The sequence below is a fragment of the Balaenoptera physalus genome (assembly GCF_965194825.1).
Source record: "Balaenoptera physalus genome assembly, chromosome: 3".
Classification (NCBI taxonomy): domain Eukaryota; kingdom Metazoa; phylum Chordata; class Mammalia; order Artiodactyla; family Balaenopteridae; genus Balaenoptera; species Balaenoptera physalus.
This window is the reverse complement of record NC_138890.1, coordinates 143,872,894-143,886,934: the sequence shown is the minus strand read 5'-3', so window position 1 is coordinate 143,886,934 and position 14,041 is coordinate 143,872,894. Positions and strand designations below refer to the sequence as shown.

Sequence of the window (14,041 nt, the reverse complement as noted above, 5' to 3'; positions counted from 1 at the left end):
ATGCAATTATTAATCCTTTCACTTAATATATCATAGATATCTATTATTATATCTACATTTATTTTGATAATTTTATCATGTTTCTTCAAAAGGGCAAACCATGGTTTACCTAAACTTTTAATACCTCTACTCTTAGGCTTTTATGTTGTTTCCAATGTTTTCCTATTATAAATCATGTTTTAATGAGTATTTGTGGTGTTTTCTGTAGTTCAAATTATTACTTTAGAACAGATTCCCAGTTCTGAGATGTATAAAGCAAAGGTATAATATTTTTATTGACTTTTGGAAAAGATTATGCCAGTTTACTGAGCTCCAACAAAGATACTATTATTCACTTTTTCACAGTATCCTTGTCAAAATTGAATATATTTCTTTGTTTTTGCTAATTAAATAAGGAAAAAACAGTCTCTTCGCTGATACTGTATTCTGTAGTACTTTGTTGGTTTTTTCTCCAAGTATTTGAATAGTAAAGCTTTTTGAAAATGAGAACTGGGAAAGCTGCAAACAAACAGAATCTGAATGGACGGAAAAACGCACAATTACAACCAGACAGTGAAGAAGGCTGGGAACATATGAGAATAACTGCAAAAAGAGGAAGATGCTGACTGAGTAAAAACAAAATGAGTTCAGGATCTGGAGGAGTTCCAAGTGGCCAAGAGAGGATACCATGGGGCTGGGGGTTGGAAAGGAAAGGAAAGAAAGGAAGGAAGAGAATATTTTTTGAGCACCTACTATGTGCCAACAACCATGCTCTATTATTTACAGATAATGTATTATTTATTCCTTGCAATAGTCCTGTACCCTGGTGTACTGGGTTAAATAGTATCCCTCCAAAACTTCACGTCCACCCAGAACTTGACCTTGTTTGGAAACAGTCTTCGCAGATGTAATTAGTTAAGATGAGGTCATACTGGATCAAAGTGGACCCTAAATCCAATGACTAATGTCCTTGCAGAAAAATCATGTGAAGACACAGACACCATAACACCCTGGGGAAAAGACCATGTGACGACAGAGGCAGAAACTGGAGGGATACAGCTATATGCCAAGGAACCCCAAGGATTGCCGACAATCACCCCAAGAAACTTGGAAGAGATAAGGAAGCATCCTTCCTAGAGACTTCAGAGGGAGCAGGGCTCTGCTGACACCTTAATTTTGGACTTCTGGCCTCTAGAACTGTGAGACAATAATTTTTGTTGTTTTAAGGCACCAAGTTTGTGGTAATTAATTATAGCAGCATGAGGAAACTAATAAAAATCAGGTATTTTATTCTGGTTTTACAGATGAAAATGAAGTTCAGAGAGATTCAACATCCTCCAAGGACCTATGGCAGAACCAGGTTTCAAACAAAAGCAGCCTGACTCCAAACTGTGTTCTTTCTTCCACATTTTGCTGCTTCATAGGAACCTTTGGTCCTAAGCCTAGTAATGCCACCAATTAGCTATGTGAAACTAATTAAGAAGTTCATATAATCTCTTTTGGTCTTACTACCATATGTGTAAAACAAAGTTACTGGGTTGGGTGATTTTTGACAGCATGCTACCAATCAGCTGCCCAGCTACAGCTGCAATCCTAGGAACACCAACTAGAGAGGGAGGCTCTAGGACCCAAGGAATCCTTGACCATGGCTCCACTAAAGACATTTTCTATGCCCTATCTCCAACCCCCCAATCCAGGTCCACAACAGCTCTATAGATAGGGATCTACAAGGAAGAAAGGACGCTTGAGATCCTTAACATGATGGAGTTTGAGTCACAGACCTGCTGGTATCAGAGAGCAAATTGTATCTTATTAGAGAAACAGCTTGAGAATAAAGTCACCACTCTCAGAGCAGAACACTGTAACCAACTATATTTTTCTCTATTCCTGACTTCAGTGACAGCTTTTGCCAAAACAACACCATTCCTACGTTAGGATTTACAGTCCATTCCCGTGCTCTGGGAGTTGTAACCACCTTGTATTAGACTTACTACCTGTCTCCAAACTGTAAGTAAATACCATCATGAATAATTTCAAATCCTCTGAACCAGAATATTTAGTATCTCTCTCTCTTTTCAATGAGAAATAAAGTAACAATAACAGCTTCGATGGCAATGAATGAGTACTACATCGCTAGCATCTCATTCAACTCTCAGAACTCTGGATGCTATAGTTGCTGTCACTGTTTTCATTTTCTCTAGGAAGGTTCTGAAGATCAAGAAGTTCAAGGCCATTTATTCACTTAACATGCATTAATTAAACCAGGCACTAGGGATAAAAGACATGGTCATGAAATAACAACAATTTTGATTAACTATATACACACACAAAGGGAAAAATCTGGAAAGATGTGTCACAAAATGTTAAGGGCTATAATATTTGGCTAAAGGATGATTTTTATTTCCTACTTTGTTCTTCCATTTTCTACCATGAATACTGATTATATTTGTAATCATAAAAACGTTTTTTAAACGACAAAATCTCTGCCTTCCAGGGACTTATAGTGAGAGAAGCAGGCATATCAACAGCCTGCTCAGCCTCACTGCAGCTCATAAGTCATGAGCGCAGATTCCAACTTAGGGTTGCCAGAATTCCAAATCCCACTTTGTCTTCCCTACCTTATACTGCCTCTGGAGATATGTTCATTTGCCTGGAGGGTTGCTCATATTTATTTTGCTTCATTGAAATTAAGTTACAGACTTGTGAGGGCAGTGCCAACAACGCAATCTCAAAGATCTGCCGTTTGTGGCCTCACCCAAGGTTGCCAGGTGAGCAACCTCCTTTCCTTCTCCACCCACAGATCTTTGTACCAAAGGAAATGCGGAGGTGGTGACTGTGAGCATTTTATCTGACATTCCAGCCCCCTAGAGAGGTGTTTCAGACACAATTAAATGCTTCTAAAATATTCATCACACAAATTATATTTTGCCTGTCCTATCACTTAAATCTGAACTACACTACATATTCCTTAACAATAACTATGTCATCCTAATATCACTGCTGATAAAAGAAAGTTCAAAAGGAAACTCCAAACTCTTTCTCTTTATCTACTTTCTTCATCTACAAAAGAAATATTCAGTGAGAGCCTAAGATCTCAAAATCTGTCCTTCTCAAAGACCCACTAAGTCATAGGATTTGAGTCTTGATACATGTTCGTCTATGACTGATTTACTTTCCAGTCCTACAGCAAGAGTCTCATGGGAATAATTAAAATTATTTTGATTTTTCTAACTTTATAAACATTTTTAGTCTCTGTCCTTATAATTAGGTTAGGGATCATGGCCAATATGGCCACATTGCTGACAGTCATTGTAGTACTGAGCACAGAATGAGTAATGGATAAACACTGACCAGTGGATGAATTTATTGTCACAATTAGGCTCAGGAGATCTTTTTTTTAAATCTCAAAAATGATATAGAATAATTATCTTCCTATTATAAACCATACAATGATTAACTCTTAATCTTACAGTTATTCAGCAGCAAAGTCTCCCAAATTCCCTGCTTTACCTGCTAATATTTTTTCCTATGCTCCATCTCCTTCATCCACTTGATCCAGAATGGAATTCTTCTCCACAAAGTGGAAGAAGCAATCAAAGCATAAACGTGATTCGGAGTCCATGTTGGACCAGTTTGTTTCCCTGTCCTCCCATAACCCTATCTTCCGTTATTCAGTTCAGTTTCTGTATAAAATATTGCTTGTCATTGAAAGTCTGTGTCAGTTAGGGTCACTCTCCTCAAAAATAAGCAGCAACGTGGGAGTATAATGAGCACATGTTATTTAGAACATGTATCACAGAGGGACTTGAGCTCACGTCTCATGCCACAGCCTGGCTCGCTCTGTAAAGTAAGGACCTGCTCATTATTTTTTCCTTTCTTAATCACAAAACGTACATTCCTAAAGGGAAAGAGATAAGAAACTGTGAGGATCGGGGGAAGTGGGGAATAGGATGGGGTGGCAAGAGACAATCACCTGGCAGATTCAGGATTTTATCGAACTCACCATACAAATATCTCACTATGAAAATTAAACTCACTATGGAAGTATCTGCATCATCCCGGAAGCTGCACTGGGCTTGGGTTTACACGCAATGCTGAGAGCTGACATTAGCTGTTGAAGGTCTGAGAAAGGTATGTGAGGACTCAGAAAATTCGAGATAAATGTTTTCGCACACACATTCTCCAAGGCTCAGCCCCTGGCTAGTGTCACAGGGGCTGGCACGCTGGCTGGCCACGGCCCCTGCAGGCATCCAGGCCACACACTGGTACCGTCCCACAGTGTGGCTGCTGAGGACAATGATGGCGAGGGTCCCTGGTGATGAGGACACCCGGAGCCATCATATGAACCATTCTGCTCCTTCCCATTTAGGCCGCAAGTGGTGTTCATCACCGGAAGCCTCACCACATGGCCCAGGATCACAGTTCCTCTGGGCTTCGAAAGGAACCAACCTCTCCTGCAGTCAGTCATCAAAAAGAGGAAAAAAGAAAGAAAAAGAAAAAAAAAAAAAAAGAGTGAAGGGAAAGGGAAATATAAGAAAGAATGGAATACTGAATCCATTCACAAAATGGAGCTCTTCCCTGATCTATGCTAAAAGGATTATGAGGGGCTCCCCTGGTGGCGCAGTGGTTGAGAATCCGCCTGCCAATGCAGGGGACACAGGTTCGAGCTCTGGTCCGGGAAGATCCCACATGCCGTGGAGCAACTAAGCCCGCGAGCCACAACTACTGAACCCACGCGCCACAACGACTGAAGGCCTCACGCCTAGAGCCCGTGCTCTGCAATGAGAAGCCACTGCAATGAGAAGCACACTCACCGCGAGGAAGAGTAGCCCCCGCTCGCGAGGAAGAGTAGCCCCCGCTCGCCGCAACTAGAGAAAGTCCACGCGCAGCAACGAAGACCCAACGCAGCCACAAGTAAGTAAATAAAAGGATTATCAGATTTACGAATAGTGAAGATATTTGGTTTTTTGATCTAAACCTGACTTCAGAGAAGCAGCACACCACTGGGAATATCTAGCAGAAACCCATGAAAAAGGTTTCATCCCTTTCCATGAGGGATGTTTCCAGGATTGCTGTTTCTACTTATAAACTGAATTATTTGAAATGCTATATGCCTTGGATGAAGAAGAAAAATTGCAGCCCCTAAGAAAAAAGATTTTATGCTATTGGTTAGGACCAAGGATGAATATAAGCTAAAATCTATTTTTAGGCAGCTATATAAGTCACAGGCATTTTTGAAGGCCAGCAGTACATTTAAGTACAATATATGATTATAAAACAAATACTTTCATATTTTGCAGAATAAGTACATTTGGCAAATTTAGCACAAAACAAAATATTGTAGGACAATTCTATTTTCCCTGAGAGTTAGATTTTTAAATCTCAGATTTAAATTTTCACATTTTAAAATGTCCTTTAGTGAACTCAATTGAAAACGACAGTAAAAAAAGATTGAGGTGATAGCACCTAAAAATCAAAGTCCAAAAGAGGAACATACCCACTGGCAGCCATAGCTTTTCCCCCAACCCACCCCCAACTTGTTCTTTTCATTTGCAGCTTTTCTGTGATTCATCTCCTTTCCTTTGCCTCACACCTCTAACTTCATCCATCACCACAAATCACTTCCTGCCACACTTAAACCATAAAACCTGCCCCAGACTTGGGATTCTTAACAATGTCAGCTCCCTTGAGTCTGCCTCTTGTCTAGGACACCCTATATAATGTATGGCATGTATATATATATATATATATATATATATATATATATATTTATACAATATATATGTTATATATAAAGTATATATTTATTTTCATATATAATTATATATGATATATAATGTCACCCCAATAGTGGGTGCTACTTCCCAAAACTCCACATTCTAGAGTCTTAATTCTGTCCATTCAGGCTGCCAAGGTACGTAAAATAAGCTAACTACCTCATTTATTCTATGAAATTAAAAAATCTTCTATGGTTGGAATTTCTTTAGCAAAAACAATAATAACATTCACTGAGAACTATTATGTAAGGAATAATTCCTATGCATTATCTCATTTAATCCTCACACAACCCCATAAGGGGGATACTCATATTACGCCTCACTTGAAGTTATTCAGAAATCCCCTGTAGTTAAGGAGATAGTTGGTAATGGCAGAGATGAGTTTCAGTCAGCCATCCTTTAAGCCCCTCCTCCAACCCACTGCACTATACCACCTCGGAGATCTGATAGACAGTTGAAAAACCCACAAATTCCTGATATTACCAAAAAGTCTCACCACAGAAAGCAGGTACGTTGCAAGAAAATCAATTAAGAATAATCATCGTCTTGGCATTTTAATTATATCCTTTTTTGCTGTCAGTTATGAACTGTTGAGTTAATATACTACTTCACAACTGCCCTGATTGCTCCTTCTCCAAGCCCCAGTCAAAAGTAAATATTACAAAAAAAAACAAAGGAAATATTACAAACTTGCAATTCTGGAATCCTGGGGTTATTACAGCTTTAGGAAAAGCTAAATTGAGAGAGATTGAGACCACTCAATCATTGTTTTGAGGATAAAATGATTTTCTGCCAGAACTGATACAGAGCCAGTAAAAATATACAAGCGATGATGCACCTGAGTCAGCCTTTGAAGCCATAAATCAGATGATATCACTTCCATGTGCAAATCCTTATAAGGTTTCCCAGCCAGCCAAGATCAAAGTCCTCCAGGATCTCGCCCCTGTCCCTCTCTCCCTAGTTTCCTTCCCTCCACACCCTCTCCCTCTCCCAGGTTTCCATCTGGTTGCCTCCTGCACTTCATTCAGGTTTCTACTTACTTTTCCTCGTCTCTCTCACCTTACCTGAAATTATATTTTATGTTCATATGTTTACTTGTTTGCTTTCTCTCCCCCCAGCACACTCCATGAGGTCTAGCCTTCATCCTGTTTACTACAGTAACCTCAGCACCTAATAAATGTGTTGACAACATTCACTTGCCTTCTAATGCCCTTGCCCATCTCCACAGCAGCAAAGATCAGCCACATTTTAACTCAATACCCAAAAGCTGGAAGGTAAAAATCAAACTTTTCCCTCTCAATCTTGCTTATTCGGCTCCTTCCTCTTTCTGTTAGTGGCAGCACTCACAGTCTCCCTTTAGAACCTGCCAGATGATAACTTCAAATTGTTGCCATTTTTCCACAGCAAAAGAACTACTCTGCTGAAACACTGAAGAGCTAGACTGCATTTGCATAGCTTACCCGCCACCCCACCGCACACACACATACACAAAATTTGCAAACATGGTAGAAACTTATGGAAAACACCTACCCAGGGGTGCAGGATTAAGCAGAAGGAGACACAAGAAAATATACCACAATCACATACATTACTTTACAACTGAAAAACAAGGATTGTCAGTCATTCTACGACAGATAAAATGAAAATCTCACTGCCATTAAAGAAATAATTATTACCAAGCCACCCATATCTGTTTTTAAATCCGGTCCAACTCCAGAAATAGCCACAGATGTGATCAACAGAACCCTTCATGACCAGACTGGCGGTAAAGGGAACGTGGTCGTTTCAAGAACTTACACACCCAAACCCCAAACATGTTATAACAGCCACTGATAACTGCAGTCACCAAACCCTGCTTTTATCTTCAAAGAAACTTGTATCACCCACAAAAACTGACCTAGATTATAAATTGTGGATAGTTGTAAAGATAAAATTTTTTAAGGTTTTGATGTCTTTAGTTTCCAGTTTCCCAGACATCACGAGCTTTTTCCAGAAAACTTAGTGCCTCTCTCTTTGTGTGCCCCCTGGTGCGGACTAAGGGGTGGCCAGCACCAGGGTGAGGTATCTGCCTCCTGGTGTCCATGACCTTGACTCTCTTCATGCTGCTCACCACTGGCTCCAGTTGTGGCTGCCAAGAAAATGCCAAGAGATGGAGGACGCGAAGCAAATGCAGGCCACACACCAGCTTCAAAGACGGTTCACCACTGCCATTTACTTGGATTCTCCTAAAGCAAAAGTTCTCGTCCCATTACCCTGAGTTACTCATCTTCCTTTCTGAGACAAAAGCCCAAAAGGCATTTGGGAAGTGACTTGTCAGATGATATCACCAACAACTGAAGATAAAGCAGACTCAAAGGGGGAAAAAATTGTGTTTACTCAATTTATATCAGTGATACGGCTATCCCAAAGTTGCTCTGAAAGAGGAGTCAGCCACAAAGCAGTATAACAACAAACACAGCTACTCACAGTCACTCATCAGGCCGAGAGCGTCCTCCTTCTGGAGTGCCTCTCCATCCAGCTGGGAGAACTCATTCCACTACCCCGGTTCTCACTAAACGCTCTACCCGCAGGACCACACACATTGCCTCGCCAAGGCAAAGGGGCAGGGAAATGATACAGGCTTCACTCTTGCCCTTGACCCACGCAGCTAATCCAAAGGAACAGAAAAATCCCTCATTTGAGACGTTCACCACATGGAGTAGGCCCCTGCTGGGAGTGAGTAAGAACTCTGGTCGCCTGTCCCCACATTCCCTTCCGGAAAGATCATCACATCGGCCAGGCAGAGGACAGTACGGCTGCCCAAACATGCTTTCTCTTTCACCCCTCAACCCTTCTTCCTTCGGTTGTCCATGGCAACCTGAGTTTCCCGAGAATTCCAAAGTGACTATGAGAAGTTGTCTGTGCTCTCTCAGTCTGCTGAAGACATTTAAAATAAGGCGTTACAGTGAATTAGGGAGTCGAAAAATAAAATTCTTTGGAGTGTATGGCAAATTGACCCAAGCCATTTTGACCGTGCCCAGTTCTTAGATTCTTTCTGGTAGATAATGTTAGTTGCTAAAAATGTTGGATGTAGACATGTATTAGCTACTATTCCCCAACCTCTCTACCAGGTTAGAAGGAAATCAAATCCTGTGCCCAATTCTGCCATCATGTTGACTAACCTCATTAGCAAGCAAGAACAAAGGAGTTGATTCAAACTTCTCTGTTAGCTCCAAGTCCTAGTTCTCTGTCCTTGTTGGTGTCGAACCATCCACTTCCATGACAGGTTTCTGTGAGGTGGACAGAACATTCCAAAGGCAGGGCTCTAGTACTCTGACATTGGTATTAACCAGCCAGAAATCCTCCTCAATAACGGCTCGTCATAGGATTGTTTAAAGATTAAGCCTCAAGCACTATCCTACAGAATAGTCTATAGGACTCACTAACTCTAAGAATGTGTTTATGCAAAAGTGGAAAGTGTCTTTTAAAATATTTTAGCCCTCTTGCACCAAGCTGATCTCCCTGTGCTATGCGGCTGCTTCCCACTAGCTATCGGTTTTACATTTGGTAGTGTATATATGTCCACACCACTCTCTCACTTCGTCCCAGCTTACCCTTCCGCCTCCCCATGTCCTCAAGTCCATTCCATGGTAGGTCTGCGTCTTTATTCCCGTCCTGCCCCTAGGTTCTTCATGACCATTTTTTTTTTTTTTTTAAGATTCCATATATTTGTGTAGACATACGGGGATATATGTATACATATGGCTGATTCACTTTGTTACAAAGCAGAAACTAACACACCATTGTAAAGCAATTACACTCCAATAAAGATGTTAAATAAATAAATAAATTTAAATATATATATATATATTTTAGCCACTCTATATGTCTTCATGACCTTCAATTTTATCAATGCAAGTCCATGTCTAGTATCCATTATGCTAACAAACCAAAAATTTCACCAAATAAAAAAATACATCTGGCATTCACCATCTGGTGTTGATCAATGCAGGGACAGCTGAAGCACCTGTGTTAGCCAACTCTGGAGAGTGGCTTCTCTGACATAATGCCTGCTGTCCACCCTTCGGCTGGGGATTCTCCATTAGGGCACCTGACTACTCCAAGAGTAGATGCTCTAGCCAACCAGAAACTATATAATATCACACTGTTCTAGGCTGCAATATTTGGAATTAAGTTGCCCATATCGTAACTGGATGAGGAAGAATAGAGTTTTAATAATGAATAATGAATCAGAATTATTTTCAAAACTAATTCAACCCTCATCCTCAGTCAGCTGGCAGACAAGAAAGAAGGCAATGCAGAAGCTCAGAGACCTCTGCCAATGGGCCAAAAAGTAGAGCCCTCTAAAACTCTATGTGAAAGGCCTCTCACTGCTGGAGAGTGAGGTCAGAGCGACAGAGTGGTGCGTGTGTGTGTGTGCCGGGGTGTGTGCGTGCATGCGGTGTGCATGTACCCTGCCCAATGAGGTAAATATTTTCTTTTCATTTTTATTGTGGTTTGTTGGTTTGTTCCCTGTCTGGATTGAGTTTAACTTTCAATCTCAATTCTACCCTTGAGTGGAAGAATCCTTCCTGGAAGAGGAAACCAGAATTAAGGCAAAATCTTTGAGGTTAAATACCAAGAGACTCTAGTGCTTAGAATTGTAGATACTTCCACTTAAAGCTGCTTCATCGTTTGAGTTTCAAAGGCAGAAAAGAGAAATTCAACAGGACTAACAACTGTTTATGAACATACTATTAAGCTGATACTTAATTCTAATATCATTGAAAAGGAATTGTTTGGAAATGTTTACAGTATGTAATTTGATTAATGATGATTGTTTTCATCAACAGTTTTTCCTATAGAAGTCTTTGGATTGCGAACACATTCTTTGGTCCCTCAAAATTGTGCCAAATATAATCTTAGCTTTGAATTTGAGAAGTTGTCTTACCGAAGAAGGAATTTATTTGCTTTCTTGTTCCTGGAGGCAAAACTTAACTCAGCAGGTAGAGATAACCTGAGAGAACCTTTCTCACCATTAGAGCTGTCCCACAATGGAATGAAATTTTTTAAAGAAAATTATATTCGGGTCACTACAGGTAAGTTGGTGTGGATTCTTTCTTTTCCTACGTTTCCAGATGCTTTTCTTGCATTCTCCTTTTCTTCCTTGCCTAATGACACTCTTCCACCACCACCTCCAAACACAAATTCATAAACACAAGCCCTTACACAAGCAAGCACACATCATCCTGAACACATATGCATCTTGATTTCTTCTGAGATATGATTTCAAAAAAGCCTTTTGCTAACAAATTAAGCACACAGCATAAAGAGCAGGAAGAAATAAAGCACAGGAACACAGGAAGAGATCTATTTGTGAAATATAATTGGTCTGTAAGCTAAAGAAAGGCATTTTTCTAGCTCCAGTTGGGGCCTCAATGCCTCTTAAATTCTATTTCTTAATACCGCCAAGATTATCATTTCTAACTGTGATATACTTGGCCTACACAAATCCTGTTCTTACTTCTACCCCCAAAGATTCTCTCTGAACTGTGAATACTCTACAACTATCTTCTTTGTCTCCCTTGAAACTCACGATTACTGGACTCCAGGAGTACCTTGTCATGCTTATCGCCTGAAGTACATGTACTGGAGCAGGTTTTGGCTGATTATACCTTTTATGATACTTAGGTTGTTTTGCCTACTGCTCCAAGCTGGTGCTATGTAGCCTTGATGGCATCCTGCCTCAGGGGTGTCCAACCACCACGTCTCCCCTTATTGTGACGCCCAGTTTCCCTTTTGGGATGCCCGCTAAGTACCTTTTTTTCCATTAGAGGATGCTCCCAACTCTTAGCTCACTCAAAAACTGGAGATAATAGACATATCCTGAACCCACCTACTTAAGCCTTGCCTGACCCAGGGTGGTAACTGTTAACTTCCTCAGGTTCTCTTTTGGTGACTTAATCCTTGACAACTCTCAAGGAAATGGTTTACCAAACTTTTATGTCTATGATGTCAGAATACTTAATTATGGATTAAGAGAAAGACGCATACTTTTCCCCTAAGGGAAGAAAGAAATTTCATTACTTCACTCAAAGATACCTTCCAACGAAGCATAATTAAATAATAAAAAGCACAGCCCCTGTCTACCTAAGAAGCTTTAAGGGCAGGTAGAATAAAATCAATGCTAAAAATCCAATATGTGTGTTTAAAAACAGTGACGTTCTGAGAAACATTTAGAATGTGTGACCCCCGAGCTTGTGCAAAACTGTTGTACAGCAATTGGGAAATCAAATAAAGAGGCCCTTCCTAGGGGGTCTGATACAAACCTGAGTTCCCATGACGCACACTGGAAAGTATTCCCAGGAAAAGAGACATGAAAAGTGAAGATCAAGAACACAATCAGCCTAATGGGACTATCTCAAACTAAACTAGTTTTTGGAAAGGAAAGTTAGAACAATTGTTGCTGTTGGGGAAAATTTTAGCCCTCCTTACTGCTGAAAGATATAAAGAAAAGAAAGAAAACGCTGAGACTAATAAGATTGAGAAAGCTGGAAAGCAAACAAAACAGAAGACCTGTAAGAAGCTGGCTAGACATACACATCAACCACAATGGCACCCAACCAGCAGTCTGAAGCAGCAAAGATTTCTCAGAAAAATCTAATGTCACACGCATCATTCCTCTTCATCTCTCTCTCCATTTATCAGGGTTTTCATGGAGCAGTATGTGGTACAAATGAAACTTCAGTTCCACAATAGACCATTCCTGCATATTGAAGTATGTTTTCTAATTAATATTTTTATATTGCTATGTTTATTCTACTTTTTGAATTGATTCCTTTTAGGTATAAATTCTCTTCCTTCTCCCCTCTGTCGTTTTGGTAGTGATATTCATGATACAATAAATTCAAGTAATGTTTAAAGATGTCTCTCCAGTGAATTTTTTGGTATTTACTGAGAGAGACACAAAAATAAATTTGGCAGTTCTTCATTCAAGTTATTTAAATTCTAACATATAAAAGCATTATAAAATAAATTGAAGTAATAAATATAATATACAATAAATTCAAAATACATATATTTATACAAAGTACAATCAATTTAAGTAATAAATACAATATACAAAAAATAATGCAATATAAAACAAATAAATATTACACAATAAACACAATAAATAAATAAATGGATATACCAACAATATACAATAAATTCAAGTAATAAATACAATATACAATACATTCAAATAATTCAAGTAATTTACATGCTAGCATATACAATGAAGAACAAATGTAATACCCACCATAAGCGATGTAAGAATTAAGTTTCCCATTTCTCTCTTCCCTGACTCTAAATAGAAAACTCAGTATTTCTGGTCTTTGGTGACCTTATCTGTAAAATGAGAAGGAAATATTGGTCTGCATTATCTCTAAGGTTTTTGTAACTAAATACAGTTCTACAAATATTTGATGTTTGAGAAGGAAAAGTGAGAGAGTGCAAACACTGCTGTTGGTCTACTCAATACCAGGGCTCCTTCTTCCTTACTAAGAGAACTCCAATTTTATTAGGGACAGCAGTATGCATGTGCTAAAGGTGGCCATGTGAGATCTAGACAATGAGATATAAACAAATTGATGAGTGGAGTTTTAGGGAAAGTCTTTTAAGGTAGTGAGATTTGGCTGACCTTCCCCTTGGGCCCTTTACACTTTATCCATATGCCTGGAACATGCATGTGAATCTGAAGGTGCAGCAGCCATCTTGTGACCATGAGTTGGCAAACAAGAGATCAATATCTTACATTTTTGGAGAGAGGAATAGAGTCAGCCTGAGTGCCTATGGCATCCCTGGATTATCGTCCCCCAGATTTATTGTGTGTGTGTGTGTGTGTGTGTGTGTGTGTGTGTGTGTAAAACACAAATAAATTTCTATTTATCTAAGCCACTGCCAGTTGTAACTCCTAACAGAAACTCAATTCTAAGTGATACAGAGAGTGAAGGAAGATAGAATCACACCCATATAATTATCATTATATTATATTTAAAATGAAACTCAGATGTCTGCATCCAAAGGGGCTTAATTGTCTTTGGAAACAGGGATTAGATAAGAAAACATGAAGAGGAAAATTTCCTCACTATCCAAAAAAAAGTAACTGTATAATGAAGCACTTGTCAAGCACTCTTACTTTTGAATCCTGAATAATATCTAGCACCACCCCTCATTTCAATCACAAATGACTCTTCATCAAGTGGGGCCTGACTTGGGATTTCAATTATGCCGACAGCCACCATCTCCAACAGGTCATTCCTTTG

The 14,041-nt window shown here is 39.5% G+C and overlaps 1 long non-coding RNA gene across 1 annotated transcript in view; it reads right to left on the bottom strand.

The window, feature by feature from the left end:
• The window catches only part of LOC309656904, a 46,756-nt gene extending 33,131 nt beyond the window's left edge, over positions 1 to 13,625 (bottom strand). Inside the window, exon 1 of the long non-coding RNA XR_014261598.1 lies at positions 13,036 to 13,625. This is a non-coding gene — a long non-coding RNA (uncharacterized lncRNA). The remainder of the gene's footprint in view (positions 1 to 13,035) is intronic.
• Between the last annotated feature and the right edge of the window lie 416 nt (positions 13,626 to 14,041).